At 37.2% G+C, this 19331-nt stretch overlaps 1 long non-coding RNA gene across 3 annotated transcripts in view; it reads right to left on the reverse strand.

The window, feature by feature from the left end:
- Positions 1 to 19331, reverse strand: part of LOC122806011 — a 164794-nt gene that overhangs the window by 65316 nt on the left and 80147 nt on the right. The gene's annotated exons all lie outside the window — the stretch shown is intronic.

Raw genomic sequence — 19331 nt, forward strand, 5'->3', positions numbered from 1 at the left:
TATGTCAACACAGCTACCAGGCTATGTACTCTCACTACTGCTTGTGACCATTATGGTTGGCACCTTTTCCAATGCCCATAGTGGGGCATGTTATGTGGAAACTTCGGAATTTGCAGGACTACACATACCCACGGCAAGTGCAGTTGACAGAACTTCACTTGTTTGCCATACTATAAGCTTATTCTGTAAGCATTTAGGTTCCTTATTCATTTTCTTCTGCCATGTATGTGTTTCATATACAAATGTATTATGTTTTATACTACTATTACATGTATATTGCGGGAATATTTTTGGCAGGGGATCTGAGGTCATTTTCCATTTTTCCGATTGTTGCAGGGACACAACTGTCCAATCAGGGACTGTCCATGGCACATTGGGACAGCTGGTAACCCTGGTGACCATGCCCATGTCGCTACTGGGGTTGCCACCTTTTCCAGTTTCAAGCTGGGATATTTCCGGGACTCACATCTGACTTTACAGGCCGACACATACACGGTCACTATATAGCATAGGACTTCACTTGTTTGCCTAAATAAAAGCTTATTGTTGTGGCAGTTTGCTTGCTTATTCTGTTTCTTGTGACATTTAGGTATTTCAGTTACAGAAATAACCAATTCATGCTACCATTACATTACATACGGGATATCATTATGTCCTACAATCTTAGCACATTTGCCATTTTTAATACGTTTTTTCGGGACACAACTGCCCATAGAGAGACTGCCCCACCCAGAGTGGAATAGGTGGTGACCTTAGTCGCTGCTCCTATGTCGGTGCGGCGCTGACATGCTGCTGTACACCTTCTCTGAGTGTAACCACTGACGGTGCATTGCGGGACAAACGCGGTCTTATGCATATCCTTTGCTCCTTGGATGGGTACACTTAAGCCTTCATGGCTTGTATTTGCTTTTCCGTTTATTTGGGACGGGTACTATGTTGCATACTCTACGTGCGTTTCATTCTGCACGGGACCTGGCTGCTGCCATTACTATTATGGGCGGACCGTGGCTGTCAGCACATTAGGTTGCTCACCTCATGCTGGCTTAGACACGCCTCCAGACGCATCCTACCTGGGCTCGCTCACGTACACTACGCACGTGTCTGTGGTTGCGGTGCACTCTCATTAATATGCATATGGCGCTACTGCGCCGGCTATTCACTGCACCGCCGGCGCAGACCTTACGCTGGCCTTGCGCCGAGCTTCATGAATCCCGGGGTTAGTCTCCTGATACTCCTTGAATAAACCTACAGTAAGATTCCTGGTACTAATTGAGTAACTCAAAGGTTAGGATCCTGGTACTCCTTGAATAAATCTACAGACAGGCCCCTGGTACTCCTTGAGTAAATTTACATTTAGACTCCTGGTACTCCTTGAGTTAATCTCAAGTAAATTAGGGTGTGTCATAAAAATGAAGGGGCATTGCAGTAGCTTGCCACTTTCTTAGGGCCCCTATTGAACACAGTTTACAGTTATTCAGAGATATTTCTGAGGTCAAGAAATGACAAAATGCTATTAACCAAAACAGTGCAAGTTAAATTTATTGTGAATATGTGTTCCCTCTTCTTGTTGTATTTTGTTTACTATTCTGTACTGATGAAAAGAATAAATAAAAATTATTGGAAAAAAAAAGTGATTGATATCCTATACTATGTTACAGTTGTCTCATGAAATATTTTGGCACATTCATGATTAATTTTTCATCTGAAAATCAGTGCAAACTTTTTTAAACATAATAAAAAATAAAGAAGCATCTGAATCTTACCAACAAAGAAATTCTGTATTTTAAAGTAACGGTGTAAGTGAACAAGATGATAATTTACTGTGCAATATTCACATAGATTCATAGGAGATTACTAGGCTAATAGCTCAAGAGCCTTTACAAGCCTAGCCAATATAGCCTAATGTTGCCCAGTATGAGGCCCCTTGAGGCTGTAGGATGGCATGGGATTGTGCCTGTGCCATGAGTATTTTCCAGATTTTACTGATTGCCCCTCTCCATAAGGGACACAGGTGCCACCTCAGGTGTGAATTTATGATTCCCCAGCCAACAATCCAAAATTCTTAAAGAGGACCAGGGAACACTGCTTAACATGAACAGGAACCCTGTTCAAAGCAAGGGCAATCTCTGAGACACATATCTGTTTCTGCAGTAGCCTTAGCTGTATGGGAAGGTTACCTTAGCTAGCTACATTTGAGAGGTGGAAGAAGAGTCCAGGATCCCCTGGAGAATGGTCCAAGCAAAGCTTGATCTGGACCTAGAGCAGCAATCAAATAGCTAATGGTGCTTTGTAGCAGCTTCTAGAATACTTCTAGAATCTAACCCTTTCCAAAAAGTCATAGATGAGGCTTAGATGCTGGTAGAGTAGGCCTTGACCCTGTCTGGAATAGTTTTGTTATGATGAGTATAGCAAAAGTCAATAGCCAAAGAAACCATTTGGAAATAGTCTTGTTTTGACACAGGTTGTCCTTGTTACCTTCACAATAAATGAGCAATTGATCTGAAGATCTAAAGGATTTAGTTCTGTCAAGACAGTACCTGAGTTGTCTAAGTTATGGAGCTTCCATTCTCCCTCATTTTCAGGTTCAGGAAAGAAAACGGAGATGGATAGTTTGGCTTAAAGTAAACTCAAGTACCAGATAGGCATAAAAGAAAGATTAGTTCTCAATGAAACCCTGTTTCTATGGAAAATGAGATAATGTTGACTTACCACAGGAGCTTGCATCTCACATATCCTTCTTGCAGAGGTCAGACCAATCAGTGAAACTGTTTGCCTTGTTAAGAATCTCAAGTCAGCCAGATTAGCTGATTTAAATGGAGCAAGTGTTAGCTTCTGTATCAAAAAAATTAAGATCCCAAGGATGGGCTACCAGTTTTCTTGGAGGACTATTATGCAAAACCCCTTTCGAAAACATTTTAATATGAGACTGCATTAAAAGAGGAAGATGCTTGGATTGACATGCTAAAATGGCTGATAAATAAACCTTGATAGAGGAATAAGAAAGGCCATCAGATAGTAAGTCACATAAATATTGTAAAACCATTGAACAACTGAATAGGTGCTGGTTATGTTGTTGGCACCAACTATAAAACCGTTTCCATTTGCTAATATATGATTTTCTAGTGGCAGGCTTTCTTTTCATCGTTAGTACCTGCTGCACATCCTCAATAAACAAGTGCCTAAAAGGAATTAAGACCTTGTCATCCAGGCAGTCAACTGAAGATGACTGCTGTCAGTGAGTATCAAGCAGTGCTGTTCTTGTGTGAGTATATCCATTCTGTGAGGAAGCTTATGGTAATTGGCCCTGGTCATTTCCAAAAGAAGGGAGAACCACAGTTGCCTGGGCCAGAAAGGAGTCACCACAACAATCTTGAGGAATTTCTTCTGAAACTTCAGATGTACCCTGGATATTAGGGAAAAGTTGGAAATGCATACAGGAACATTTGTGTCCAAGGAAAAGAAAATAAATGGTATATGTCTTCCAGGCCTCCTTGCATGGAGTCCTGGAACAGAATCTTTCTAGTTGATTGTTTAGAAAGGAGGCAAAGAGGTCAACTTGAGGAACTCCCCACAGATGGATCAAATCTTGGAAGAACCCCTGATCTAGTTTCCATTCATGAAGGGCTGTCCTGGTCCTGCTCAGCTTGTCTCCCATACAGTTTTGCTCTGACAGAATGTGAGATGCTTGTAGAGTTAGAGTGTGCTGTGAAGCTATATCCCGAGTTAGCATGGCTAGTATACCAAGGAGATATTACCTTGTTCCCGTTTGCTCGTTGATATACCACATGACTGTGGCATTGTCTCTAACCACTTGAAGAGGTCTTGGGAAGCAAGAGTGGTTCAGAGCACTGTTGACTGCCTTGATCAGGGAAGCATCTCCTTGATAATCATGTGCTTGCATCTGTCCTTGGTGTCCAATACCTGCTTCACTTTTATCCCTCCTGTAACTGCTTCTCAAGCAAAGTCCAATGCATCTGTGTTGACTGGCTGCTTTGGACTAATAAGGGATAAGGAGAGACCTTGATTTAAGGATATCTTTTGTCTTCACCAAAAGACTTATCTTCTGACAAACCCCATCGCTTGGATTTGAAAAGACAAAGGGTGTTGATGCTGGGAAGAAAAGCTCCTTGAACTGAATGAGGAAGTCATGAAACACTTTTGAATGTTCCTTTGAAATCCCAGCTTGTGTAAGAGATCTCTCATCTAAGAGACATACTTAACACTTTGAAAAACACTCTGCAAAGATAAACAAGTCATCTAAATATGGAAAATATTGATACCCTGAATCCTGCAATGAGCTATAACTTAAACTAGACACTTTGTGAACACTCATGGTCCAGTGAATAGTTCAAACGGTAAGGCAGAGTCTTGATAATATGAGCCAAACACACAAAATTTTAAGAAACCTCTGACATCTGGATGAATAGTGATGTGATGATATGCATTCTTTGAAGCCTAGTGTTACCAGGAAACAAAAGAAGAAGAAGACGTAACAAGCTAGTGAAGTGACAACATTTTGAAATCAAACCAAAAAGTAAAACGGTCACACAGACAAAGCAATTAGTAAAAACTACAAGAAAACCCAAGCCAAGTTAGAGTTTTCACTGTGTGATACCTTAAACCTCCTGTAATAGAGGCCTATGGGATATATACAAATGACCATTTAAGGACATTAAGTATTTCAGCTATATGGCTTCCGAATGTCCATGACATTTTACTTTTTCTTTTTGGATACAGTCCGGCCATTAAAGCCAAATTTCACTGGCACAAGAGGTTTAAGGTATCACACAGTGAAAACTCTAGCTTGGCTAACATTTTGAATTCAGCCACTACCACAAACAAGTTTAGGAAAGAAAGATCTGAAACTGGTCTCCAAACATTTTCTTTCTTTGGCACTAAGAACATTCTTGAATAAAAACTCTTACACACCTGGGAAAGATGAAATGGGTCTAGCACTCATTGGGAGAGCATGTGATGAAGAACAGGTGGAAACAAAAACGTCTAATTTGGAGAATGAGGAATGAACCCCTGGAAAGGAGGAATTTCTCCCACTGTCATCTGTAACCCTGATGAATGATTTTCAGAACCCAACTATCTGAAACAGTTTGTGAGAAAAGTGGATATTCAGACTTTCTGGAAGAAGAAAGGGGCCAGGGTGAGAGGACAAAGGTCTCCTGAATAATCATTCAGACTTTCTGGACTGTCCTTGCTTTCTGGAGGTTTGAGAATTCTTTTTAGAGCCCCCTTGTCATTTCTTCTTGAATGTCTGTGTACCTGAATTTTGATGACACTGTTTATTCTGCTTTTTGCTAACACTGGATGAGGAGATAAAAAAACCCTTGGGCAATTTGTAAAAGGAGGGCAGAAAATTTTTAGACATTCCCTGGATCAACTTTCCCCTTTCATCACACTTTTTGATCACCTCTGCAGTCATGCGGCCAAGCATTAAATCTCTCAAATGGAGAATTTCAAATCTTATTTTTAACATCACCTGGGAGGTTCTGAGAATGCATTCATGGAAGCTTATTAAAAACTGTATCCATGGCTATAGATCTGAAAGAAGTATTAACAGAGTCATACACACACTGCAAATAAGGAGTAGTGACCTGTGCAATAGAAGAAATTAAGTTATTTAAAGCATATTTTCCTCAGAAGAAGAAACAGCGATAAAAAAATTCTCATAGTTTCACAATTTGTCAGAACATACTTTAACATACAAGTCTGGCAATTCAAAATTCAGAAAATCAAAGCTGCAGAAGTATACACTTTTTTTCTCACACCTATCAAAAATTTTCAAATCCTTATCAGAAAGAGTAGGATTGAAATTAACTAAGTGTTTGGCAGCAGTGGGATCAACTAATATTATAGCTGCTGGGTCAGGTTTTGGAATCATATATAATAAAAGTTAAAAAGACTGAGGAACTTTATACACCCTATCTATGTTTTAAGGGGCAGCTGGCTGACTATCAATAAAATTGTAGGCAGTAGCAGACACACATCCTTTAAAGCTGACAGAGCAGGAGGAATTACTGTATATTCTGGAAAATTCCTTTGTAATAACTCATTGTATTTTTTAAGTGACTGAGAAACCTCAGTGTTCTCACACTGAATTCACTGGTACATTCTAGCAATAGCCTTGAAGAAAAATAAATCTTCACAGGGAGAACCAGAAGCAGAGCTCTTCTGTGAATCTGAATCAGAAATCTGAGGGGAAAAATCTGTATCTATCCCTACAGCTTCTTGTTCAGATTCAGAATCTTGAACCTCTTCAGGAAAAGAGGAATCCCTCTTTTACCAGAAACTACCTTAAGAAGAATCAATAGCAAGAATTAAACTCTGAGCCATGCTCAATAAACCGCTCCTATCCAAAGTTTGATAAAAATTGGGGTCAACCATGTTACTAACGGCAGCAGCTGCATCCCCATGGATGGGCACAGCATTCTGACACAACAGGGAAACTTTTTCCTGTTTCCTCTCCCAGGGAAAACAAGAGTGGCTCTCCCTCACCCACTGAGGGGACCCCAACGGCAACAGAGGACAAGGTTAACCCCAATCCATAGTAGCTGTAGGTGCTACGCCAGAGGGATCTGAGGTAAAAGAGGAGTGGTCTGAGTTACAAAAAATGATCACAGCAGAGTCATCCACCTGTGGCTGTGGCAAATCACTAGTCTGCTGTGGTCTCAAAGGCTGTTTGCTTAAGTTTTTCTTTCTGTGGCTGGAAGAAGGATCAGCTGTGGAAATGGTAGTTTTTTTCTATCGTCAAACCATAAATTGTGCCTCTTTCATTGGGAAAACAAACAGCAAATGATAATAAACACTAATAGTCCAAATAATATACTTTTTGAGAGAAAACATGCAGTAAAAAAACATTTTGAAACACAATGCCAGTCCCACAAAAGAAAATTAAACACTATTTCTCCACAGAAAAAAATGTTTTCAGCTACTTTATACTACTTCAAAACTGACAGAGAAAAATGAGTGCTCCATTTAAAAGGACATTACAGTCTTGAGACAGTCCATTAAAACAAAACACCCCTAGCTTTAAAATAACTTTCCCAAAGATGAAAGTAATAAACATTAACAAAAGTAAGAAAATGGAAGGTTTTCCCCAAAGGGAACTTAAGCAGACCAATGATCTTCAAAAACTTCAGAGGAGTGTACTCCTTAACAACACTAAGACACTGAAGGACTTTGCACCCAAACTTGCCTTTTAGTCAGCTCAGCTTGAGCTGCTTGACAATTTGGATACATGGAAGGTGCCATGAAGCTTCGGAAGCTGTTTGGCTGTTATATCCTTTGCAGGATATGACCCATATAGCTAAAGCTACTGCAGCAGTTATAAATATGATGAACTTCAACAGTTCATAAAATGGCAAATGTGGCATAATTAATCCATTTGATTATACTGAAACTGCCAAACATTCACGACCACTAACTTGAAAGTCTAAAACTTCATACAAGAGTCGATTTAACCTGTTAGTACTGCACATGCTGTGTTTACCTTACACAGACCAACCTGCCAAAGTTAGAAACTGTTACAGACTTTCTTTTTCTTCCCAAAGACGTTTCATTCTTGTGAGATTTTCTTTTTTGTGTGTGTGTCTCGATATCCCACAACCAAAGTGTGAGTCACTTTTTTAATTCATACCTGTGTGATGATAAAATATTGCAATGATCAAAACTGAACCACTTTGAGAATGTCAAACTGGAAAAAATGTGTTTCAGCAGGGGTAAACCTCCTCACACACACACACACACACACACACACACACACACACACACACACACACACACACACACACGCACACATATACACCTTGCTTATCAGTGAAAAGAGAAATTCATGTGATATTGTAATACTGTCATTTTTCTTACAATTTAAAAGAAAATGAATAGCAAATTAATGTCTGTAATAGTTACACATAAAAGTATGAGTGGTGCCCATTTCTTGAATTCTGTTTAAAAACTCTCAACAACTTCATTGTTGTCTGAGATGTATTACACCCCCTTTTAATGTTTTTATGTTATGCTGTACATCCTAGCTCAATCCTACATAGTTAAGTTCGCTGTCTAAGATCATATTTCTACCACATAATACTTGACGAGGGAGGCTATCAGTGCCAATCTAACAAACGTAAACAAGTTTGCTATATCCTACATGATGCTGAGGAAAAGAAGGTTCCCCCAGGGGAGCTATGTTATTATTTTGAGTTTATATAGTATCTTGGACAATTTAGTTCAAATATCATTCACTTAAGCACAAATTCATTATATGTGATTGAAACCTGTCTGAGCCTTTCTGCAGAGAATATAAAAGTGAAGATATCAGCCCAAATGAGACCAGTTTAGCTTGGGATTTCAATTTCAATTCAAATTTATTACAAATGTGTTGTACTGGATTTTGACAGCTGGTACATAATTTAAATTTTACCTCAAATGCTCTCACATCTGACATTGCCTCCAAATTGTGAGATAACCACTGTTAAATGTTTGAGTATCTTGAGGGAGTACTTATCATATTTTGGGATTATATCACTTTATATGGCGGTTATACTTATTTTGGAGGGCTTTATTATAAACTGGTCCCTATACTCATGCCCCAATCATCTATGTGTGCTGTTGATTCACTCCATCCCCCCAGCCTTAGATTCTGGTGATTGTTTTATTGCTTAACTGCTGAAGATCTGTTGTATCAGGGGCATTAGTAAGTGTTATACTAAGGTTGTTGACTAGCAGATGTAGCAGTTTAAAATCTCTCTCATATTCTATTTTTCCTTAAGGCTTTGACAGCCTCACAGTTAGTGTAGAGGACTAAAGATCTGAGCTGCTAATAAGCTGCTTTCTGTGCCCAAGATAGAAGGTTTAATTCCTTCCACCTACTGTGCTCCTGGCTAACCACTGAAAATGTAAAATTTCTCTAGTGGGCTTACCTCATCAATAAACAGATAAAGAAAAGATTAGCTGTTGCCATTATTAATTTGAGCAGTAGATCTGAGATTTTAGATTTTATTTACTTTTACTTCTAAGTAGTCAACGGAATGGAACTGATTTATTGCTAATGCTTGCCTTCTTGATATAGAAAGGGATCCATACCACCTTCAAGTTTTCTGGAAATTCATATAATATAATCAATCTTTGGTTTAAAATCTATCTGTCTAATAGGTATCAGTCAGTAAAATATCAAGCCACCCTCTGTCCATACCTCACAGTCACTACCACTGTACCACAAGGCTCTATCCATGGTCCCCCCTCTTTAATATTTTCACCAACACCCTCCACACATCCACATGACAGGCCTCCCTAATACAGTACACAGATTAATCCACACTCATTTGCACATCTAACAATGCGGCACACCTCCAAAAATTTACTTGGTAATTTTTAACAGCAACTGAAACATGGCTTTGTAACTCACAACTCATGCTCAACCCTAAAATAACCAAACTACTACTTTTTTCTCCCCAAATCCTTCTCCTGTGAGGAGAAAAAAACAAAAAAAAAAAACAAAATGTAAAGTCTTCTCTCTTGATAATACAACCATTGAAGTAACTTCTCATGAAAAATTATTAGGGATGATAGTGGATGATAATTCAACCTGCATATACAAAATTGCATAAGAAAAACTCATCAAAAACTAGGGATGCTTTATAGAGCCAAAAACTTCTCACCGAAGCAACTAAAGCTACACTTGCCACTACACATCTCCTACCCACACTTCTTTATGCTGCTCCCATCCTTATTAACCTTCAGGCATCACAAAAATCAAAACCAGAGCAATGTTATAACAAAATTTCTAAATTTGCAGCAAATACTCCTTTCAAACTCATTATTGAACAGCACTAAAAATCCAAAATTGGTTAGAACCACCCCAGCAACTAATATATACACAGCTTCTTAGCACCTATAAAATTATCGAGAATCCATCTGCTTGTCCATCACTAAATACAACTATCGAGAATCCATCTGCTTGTCCAGCAATGAATAAGATTTTACTCAGCACACAATGGAGTACCGCAGTTCCAATGGTACATAGAAATGTGCAAGTAATAATAGTTGTCCAATACCATTGTATATTACCAAACAAACAGGAAGATATCACAAATCAAGAATCCTGACAGTTGTTTATAAAGATTACAAAATTTGTACAGCAACTTTACTGACAGCTATGGAACATTACTGATGCCGTAGTGATAGCACCCCAAAAAACAAAAAAAAACACATGCATTAAAAATGACATGTAACCCAAACTAATCAGCATGGCAATTGTAAGAGAAATTTGCAGAAATATACACAGAAATGTATTAGACAATCATAGATATGTCCGTATGATCTACTAACTTATAGCACATGTACCAAAGCTTCAATGCTATTTATAATACACATATTTTCACATCACTCATTATATTAAAATCTGAGACAACTATGAATATCTACATGATACGTATATCATAAAAAATATTGAGTTGAATTTACAGATTCTGATGGAATCTGTAAATTTCTTAATAAAAAAAATTAAAGGCGAAGGGCATTCATGGTCACTTCGGTATAGCTAACATTTGTGAGCACTGGGTTTGGGAGTCGGGACCTGTGTAGGGAACATAAGTTATGTACATACTCAAGGAAAGGGGGAGATAGAAAGGAAGATGTGGAGTACGGGTGAAGAAGAGGGACAATCAAGACAAATGTGGGAATAAGAAAATCTGAGGGGAAAGGCAGAAGGATATGGGCAATATTTTTTTGGTGGGAATAAGCCCCACTTTTTTTTATTTTTTAAAGAATGGAAGGAAAGGTAAACAGAGGGAGGGAGGAAGTGAAGGTAAGCACAGCAGGTACATTCATAGACCAAATAGCAAAACACAAGACAAACAAAGGCTGGAAAATAAAACAGTAAGGACGGGTTACATACAAAGCACATTGCACAACCTGGGCAATGGAAAGTTATCAAACAAGGTGGGAACACATACCAAACACCAACGGCCAGCAATTGCAATACAAAGATACTGATATCTGGAAAGAAAGTCAAATATTGTATTTATTAAATAAACATATTTTAAATATCTCCAAACCGGTTTGGGCTATCCAGCCTTCATCAGTGGGTAAATTTTCCCCTCCAATGAATATAGTGATTATTTATACTCATCCCCAACCAATAGAAAACATGGTATAGCCCAGCATAATGGTTAAAGTACAATGTAATATTTCAAACATAAAAGTTTTGCTTGACTATACTATGAATATATAGACATTAATAAACAAAATTTCCAGAAGAACATGAGACAATATATAGTATAATAAATGAATAAAACCAAAAGAGAATTATATAAATAACACAAATATGCAATATTATATAAACAATAACATAAACTAAATCATAACTGCCAAATGAGACTCCACCTAGGGGGCATATCCCATGAGCTTCATACAATACATAGACTATATTCATAAGAAAACAAATATATATTATGGATAAATGTAAAGAATTTGTTAATGTATATATATATATATATATATATATATATATATATATATATATATATATATGTATATGTATATGTGTGACATACCATATATAAACATGAAATCTGAGAGGACGTATGTCCTATCCAATACTCTAGTTTTACATACAGTGTAAAATTCCTGCATACCCAGTGGAGTAACCTGATATATACAATAATTAATCAGAAAGCATGTTCCACAAATTATAGATAAACACTTAAGTTCATGTTGTTATGAGCATATTTAGGCTTCAGAAGAAGATGAACCCACAGCTACTAATGGCTAGTGGATTCACCAAATAAACATGTTATCTCTAGGCTTTTTACAAATGATCATTGAGACATGGGGGGAATAATGCCCCAAGGTTAATGATCCAATATTTCTCCTTATGATTTAAAATAGTGTGCCAACCCTGTTGGTTACTTCTGTTCCCTGTGATTCTATCTATGATCATAAACATGAACTTAGCATTAGTATGTTTTATGGTATGTCTGTATAAAGCATTAGTTTCTCTTTTATTACGGATGTCACTTCTGTGTTCAGTCATTCTAATTCTAAGTGAGCGAGAGGTCTGTCCCACATAAAAAGCTGAGCATTGGCACGTGGCTAAGTAAACAATCCAACTACTACTACAGTTACCAAACACCCTTAAATTATATACTCTGTTGGTGTTGGCACTGGCAAATTCTTTAAGTTTACTTACATGTGAGCATGAACCGCAATGTCTACACGGGAAGGTGCCCAAAGGTTTGTCTCCAGTCATCGTCATTTGCTGATATATTGCACCCCCATGAGAAAATAGTCCACCCAATGTTTTTCCACGTCTAAATGAAAGCATACATTTGGAACCTAAAAGTTTCCTGAGTTCCTCATTTGCCAAAAGTATATTCCAATGGGTGTCTACAATATTTCTTATAACATTGTGATTCCGTCCATATGTAGTCACAAACCTAAGGGTAGGTTCTTCTAATGTAGTTGCACATTTCTTGTATTGTAATAATGTGTTTCTGTCTATAATGTTTGACCATTCACTTGCTGTAAGTACATCTGATTCTCTATATCCCCTGTCCATAAATCTGTTGTAAAGATCTAATCTGGCTTGGTCAAAATCTTGTTCTGATGAGCTAATATGCTTAATATGCAAAAATTGAGATTTCTGTATGTTCCGGATGGTGTGGCGTGGATGCATACTCAAGGCATGGAGCAGAGTGTTGTACTGTGGATATTTATGATAGGTCCTGGTATTTAAAGTATGATCTTCATTCCTATATACTGTAACATCCAGAAAATCAATAGTGTCATGATTTGATGTTACAGTAAACTCAATGCCCCATATATTTCCATTCAGATATTCCACAAATTCCTGTAGGTATGCCTGGTCTGCCCGCCACACCATCCAATGAGCGAAGAGTGACTTTATAAACATTTGGGTTTTCAAGGGATGTGGACCCATGTTTGTTGAACTGTGACATTTGGACTATAATATATTTTGCATTTATTGTAATAACTGTTTAGTTTTGTTAGCAATTCAAGGGTTTATATCAAAATATATGGTCTATGACTTAGTGACTAATCTATATGAGGTACCAATATTGTGGGGCGGAAGGAACAAGCTGGTAGTCATCAAGGAATCAGGGAATCATGCTTACTGTATATATAATTTTCTTAAGGCATAATTACATGTGAACCTAATATGAATGTTGTATTTTACACATATATGACTGGTTGACTAAGTATAATATAGGGGGTAATGGAAACTCAAGTTTTATAAGATCTAATAGAAACAATACGTTTCAGCCAGTTCTATATTGGAAAAAGATCACAAATGAGATGCTTGCATTATTATATAGAAGGCATACTCTATATGGCGGCTCTTTGACTTTATGTTGATTCTAGAATTTATGCAAAATAATAATAGGCTATTTGTTCCTATATATAGGGGACATCTATAGCTCTGTGTCAAGACTTTGGCCTATATAATACAAGTGACTATCTTGGAGCTATGTATAATTGTTATAAGTCTTTTCTATATATATGATTTGTCACCACCATTGTATTGCTATACATAACCATTACTATTACAAACAGAGTCATTTACAGCCTTTCAAATGCAAGTTTGGATTCCTGATTTGGAGCATTATATAGAACTTGTATGCTATAAGGGTGTTTTGGATTTCATGTGTACTCCATGATCCTATGTATGTCAATTTATTAATATAGGCCCAGATCCTTTTCCTATACAATTTAAGTGACAATTTTGTTCACGGAAATTCACATTTCCTTTGTAGAACAGTGACCTCAAGTTATACCAGCAAAAGTAACACCAAATTGATGGTAAATGTTAAATTAATAATATTTATAACCTGTGTTATCACAAATAGCCTCATTTTGTGTTTTACTACATAAGGGATGATTTGGACTCTGAAATATCTCTTCAGATCTTATTGGACAGTTGAGATACTTTGAATTGTGTATGGATAGGTGGATCTAGGGTTTCTCTCTGGTTTTGAATTTATTGGGTTGCTGTCCTCAGATTGGTGTCGGTATAATATTGGTGACTTAAGATTTGGAATTTAGAACAATATAGACACGCCCCTTTGATATCAGTAATGACCTTTCAGTTTTCATACAATAATATGGAATATTGGTATTCATAAAGGGCCAATTCTGATATTTTGTTTGATCAGGATTACTTTTTAGCTCATCCCTAAAATACCATTGAATCTTTCATTATTGGATTCTCAATTTGTTTTTTGCTCTCTTAACACCAATAGATATGGATTTGGAGAACATTCTTCATGGATTATGTACCGATAGGGATGACACTGGAATCTTTGGGATAGACAACATACCAGGCAATAATCAGAATGGCTCCTTAGCAAATCCTTCTAATGGATGTGATATGGCCTTCAATAAATTGAATAAGGGCCTGAAGAATTTAAGAGCAAACATTTGGCATCTAAGATTGTTTCGAGCATACATAAATAGGGATATAACCCCAAGAGGCCTGAGAATTCGTTTACAACCTTTAGTTGGCAGGCCGGAGGACAGGCTAACTAAGGAATGGAACCTAACATTACAGCAGTCTTCTATGATGTTTGTTAAGATACTTGCTTCATACTATGAAAGGATGGTTGATATTAATCTAATTGAGGTGAAAACCTGTTGTGAGGAATGTAAAAAGTATGAGTCCCTACCTATGTATGCTACTTCTGTAAACAAACTTTCAAAAGATTTGGCCATTTTTGAAAATCAGACCAAAGAAAGAAAAATTTGCAAATTCAATAGGGGCATTTCTGATTATCAAAGGGGTCGTCCATTTGAAACCTCTAGATCAGTTAGATTTACAGACACTGGTAGGGGGGCAGCAAACAATAGGCCCAGAAAGAGACCTAGATCGATTCTTAAGACCAATGATAGGTCTTTTATCAGCACATCAGGGGAAGAATCCTCCTATATGGACAATGATAGTAGTAGTTATCGGGAATCACCTAGCCGTAAGAAATCTAATGTAGCACACCCTTTAGACATGGAAAGAGGTGGCGGGGAAGCCTCAAACACAAGCATGGGTACAAGAAAAAACTCTGTGGAAGGGCTGATACAGACACTTCTGAAATAACTGATAACATCTATCAAAATGTGTTGAATTTATCAGATGTAACACTTACAAACGAACAGGAAAAATTACTTAATAAAGGTCTTGGTTTTATACCTGTTTTTTTCTCTGATGAATACAATATAGTCAATGATGTATTATCCTTTTGTTGTAACCTTAATCTTAAATTATTTTTTACAGATAAAACCTCTCAAAGATCTGAGGAATTCAGATTTCATAAATCTGAATTCCAACCACCTATGAGCAAACATGTCTCCATATTCCTTCAATCGGTACTCAGAGATCTACATTTCCCACATAGGGAGTCATGTATTATGGGTCAAAACATATCTCCATTTGAAAAGGTTGCTATGGACCAATTAAGGAATAACCATAATATTGCTACTCTACCAGCCGACAAAGGAGGTGCAGTACTAGTTATGAATATGGGATATTATTTGAATAAAGGCAGGGGACAACTAGCCAATACTTGGTGCTACATGTACATGCCTATTGATCCCACTCCTGTATTTAATAAGGAAATCAACACCTTTTTAAACCAAGCAGAGGAGGAAGGTATCATTACTAAGAACACTGTGAAACATCGAACTGTAACGGACCCTCAAAAACAAATACTTTATTTACTTCCTAAGATTCATAAATCCCTTTCAAAACCCCCAGGGAGACCAACTGTGTCAGGCATTGCTTCCTTAACTGAACCTCTATCAGCTTTTCTTACACAATACTTGAAACCCCTACTTACTTCAGTCAGAGCGAGATTACGGGACACAACACACTTTCTTCAAATTATACAGGATACACAATTGGAGCAAGGCTGGCTAATGTGTACACTGGACATGAAATCCTTGTATACAAGCATACCTCATTGGGCTGGACTTGAGGCGCTACAGTATTGGCTGGAACATTCGACCTTATATCCACCTGGTTTTAATATATTATTGGTATGTATGGCAGAACACGTACTTAACAAAAATGTTTTTTATTTCCAGGGAGAGTGCTATTGGCAACTACAGGGTACTGCTATGGGAGCATCCTTTGCTCCCATATATGTAGACCTATACATGGCCTTTTTTGAAGAATGCATGATCTATGATCCCCTCCATAACCTGTATATGGTGGAGATTGACATCTGGCGTAGATATTTGGATGATTGTTGGATGGTGTGGCGGGCAGACCAGGCATACCTACAGGAATTTGTGGAATATCTGAATGGAAACATATGGGGCATTGAGTTTACTGTAACATCAAATCATGACACTATTGATTTTCTGGATGTTACAGTATATAGGAATGAAGATCATACTTTAAATACCAGGACCTATCGTAAATATCCACAGTACAACACTCTGCTCCATGCCTCGAGTATGCATCCACGCCACACCATCTGGAACATACAGAAATCCCAATTTATGCGTATTAAGCGTATTAGCTCACCAGAACAAGATTTTGAACAAGCCAGATTAGATCTTTACAACAGATTTATGGACAGGGGATATAGAGAATCAGATGTACTTACAGCAAGTGAATGGTCAAACATTATAGACAGAAACACATTATTACAATACAAGAAATGAGCAACTACATTAGAAGAACCCACCCTTAGGTTTGTGACTACATATGTACGGAATCACAATGTTATAAGAAATATTGTAAACACCCATTGGAATATACTTTTGGCAAATGAGGAACTCAGGAAACTTTTAGGTTCCAAATGTATGTTTTCATTTAGACGTGGAAAAACATTGGGTGGACTATTTTCTCATTACAAACATAAGGAGAGTGGGGGTGCAATATATCAGCAAATGACGATGACTGGAGACAAACTTTTGGGCACCTTCCCATGTAGACATTGTGGTTCATGCTCACATGTAAGTAAACTTAAAGAATTTACCAGTGCCAACACCAACAGAGTATATAATTTAAGGGTGTTTGGTAACTGTAGTAGTAGTTGGATTGTTTACTTAGCCACATGCCAATGCTCAGCTTTTTATGTGGGCCAGACCTCTCGCTCACTTAGAATTAGAATGACTGAAACCAGAAGTGACATCCGTAATAAAAAAGAAGCTAATGCTTTATACAGACATACCATGAAACATACTAATGCTAAGTTCATGTTTATGATCATAGATAGAATCACAGGGGACAGAAGTAACCAACAGGGTTGGCACACTATTTTAAATCATAAGGAGAAATATTGGATCATTAACCTTGGGGCATTATTCCCCCCAGGTCTCAATGATCATTTGTAAAATGCCTAGAGATAACATGTTTATTTGGTGAATTCACTAGCCATTAGTAGCTGTGGGTTCATCTTCTTCTGAAGCCTAAATATGCTCATAACAATGTGAATGTAAGTGTTTATCTATAATTTGTGGAACATGCTTTCTAATTAATTATTGTATATACCAGGTTACTCCACTGGGTATGCAGGAATTTTACACTATATGTAAAACTAGAGTATTGGATAGGACATACGTCCTCTCAGATTTCATGTTTATATATGGTATGTCACACATATACATATACAGATATATACATTAACAAATTCTTTACATTTATCCATAATATATATTTGTTTTCTTATGAATATATTCTATGTATTGTATGAAGCGCATGGGATATGCCCCCTAGGTGGAGTCTCACTTGGCAGTTATGATTTATTTTATGTTATTGTTTATATAATATTGCATATTTGTGTTATTTATATAATTCTCTTTTGGTTTTATTCATTTATTATACTATATATTGTCTTTTGTTCTTCTGGAAATTTTGTTTATTTATGCCTATATATTCATAGTATAGTCAAGCAAAACTTTTATGTTCGAAATATTACATTGTACTTCAACCATTATGCTGGGCTATACCATGTTTTCTATTGGTTGGGGATGAGTATAAATAATCAGTATTCTCATTGGAGGGGAAAATTTACCCACTGATGAAGGCTGGATAGCCGAAACCAGTTTGGAGACATTTATAATATGTTTATTTAATAAATACAATATTTGACTTTCTTTCCAGATATCAGTATCTTTGTATTGCAATTGCTGGCCATTGGTGTTTGGTTGCTAATAGCTCGGCCGAACATACCACACTTGCAAAGCATAGAGTTTTAGGAACAGATACCAGCCATGGTAAAATGCAGAAAAAAAAATCTGCCTATGCATTATCATGTTAGTATATGTTGCATAATGTGTGGCAGTCATACTTGGAAGTGTATGACTAATGGTACATGTGTGTTCCAGTGTAATAAATTAGGATAATAGCACTCATTGGATAAAGATACATATATACAATTATTCCGTTAGCAGTGCAGGTGTTAGCCAAGCCATATCACAGATAAGAAAATGCAGATCAAGCAATGGTGCATATCTGCAGAGGACAGAAACAAACCTATGACCATGCATGTCAAAGGCAAAGAACCAGGTAGAGTGCCAAACTGCAGAAAATATGCCAAGGCTGTTACATACAGAAGTAGGTGTACATGGCCAAATGTGTCTATGTTATACACATATGCCATGTCAGAAGCAACACACAGGTGTATATGCACATGTATATGCCAAGGGCATTAATGGAATGTAAATGAAACCAAAGTCAATACACATACATACACCAATGATGTAATAATATGTTAAAAAATCTAACAAGGCAGAATACTGAATATAGCAGGTTGTGCATATGGATGTGAAAAAAATACAGTGGGTACCATACAAGTAGAATGAGAACAAGGACATGTTGCAAGCATTAGACAGAAACTTATGTGCAGATGTTCTGCATTGCAAAATGCCCATACATTTGGCAGATGTTCACCATCACAAATTAATAACCAGCAATGGACAGTAGTTTTGTACAAAGGCAAACATACTTGCAATAAACACTAGGGGCATATTAAAGTGGTAAGGAGGTGGACAACCTGAGACCACATCAAGGTAAAACAGGACACGATAAGGTGACACAATGCAAATGTAAGTGTAAAGCACACAGGGTGCTGTAGAAGACACACAGACATCCATTTAAACAAATAGAAAATGTATGACAAATGGACAGATGGACTGCTGATGTCCACAAAACAGGACATTTATAAAACATGCATACACAGTGATGTGCAATCACATCACATCAACATGCATTGGTAAGCAAGCTAAAAATGTCAGTCACATACACATATACTGTCATGCAAATGTCAAATAATGAAACACATGTGCATGTCAACCACACTGCT

Source organism: Protopterus annectens, chromosome 1.part1 (genome assembly GCF_019279795.1).
Source record: "Protopterus annectens isolate FY-2018-M chromosome 1.part1, PAN1.0, whole genome shotgun sequence".
Taxonomy (NCBI): domain Eukaryota; kingdom Metazoa; phylum Chordata; order Ceratodontiformes; family Protopteridae; genus Protopterus; species Protopterus annectens.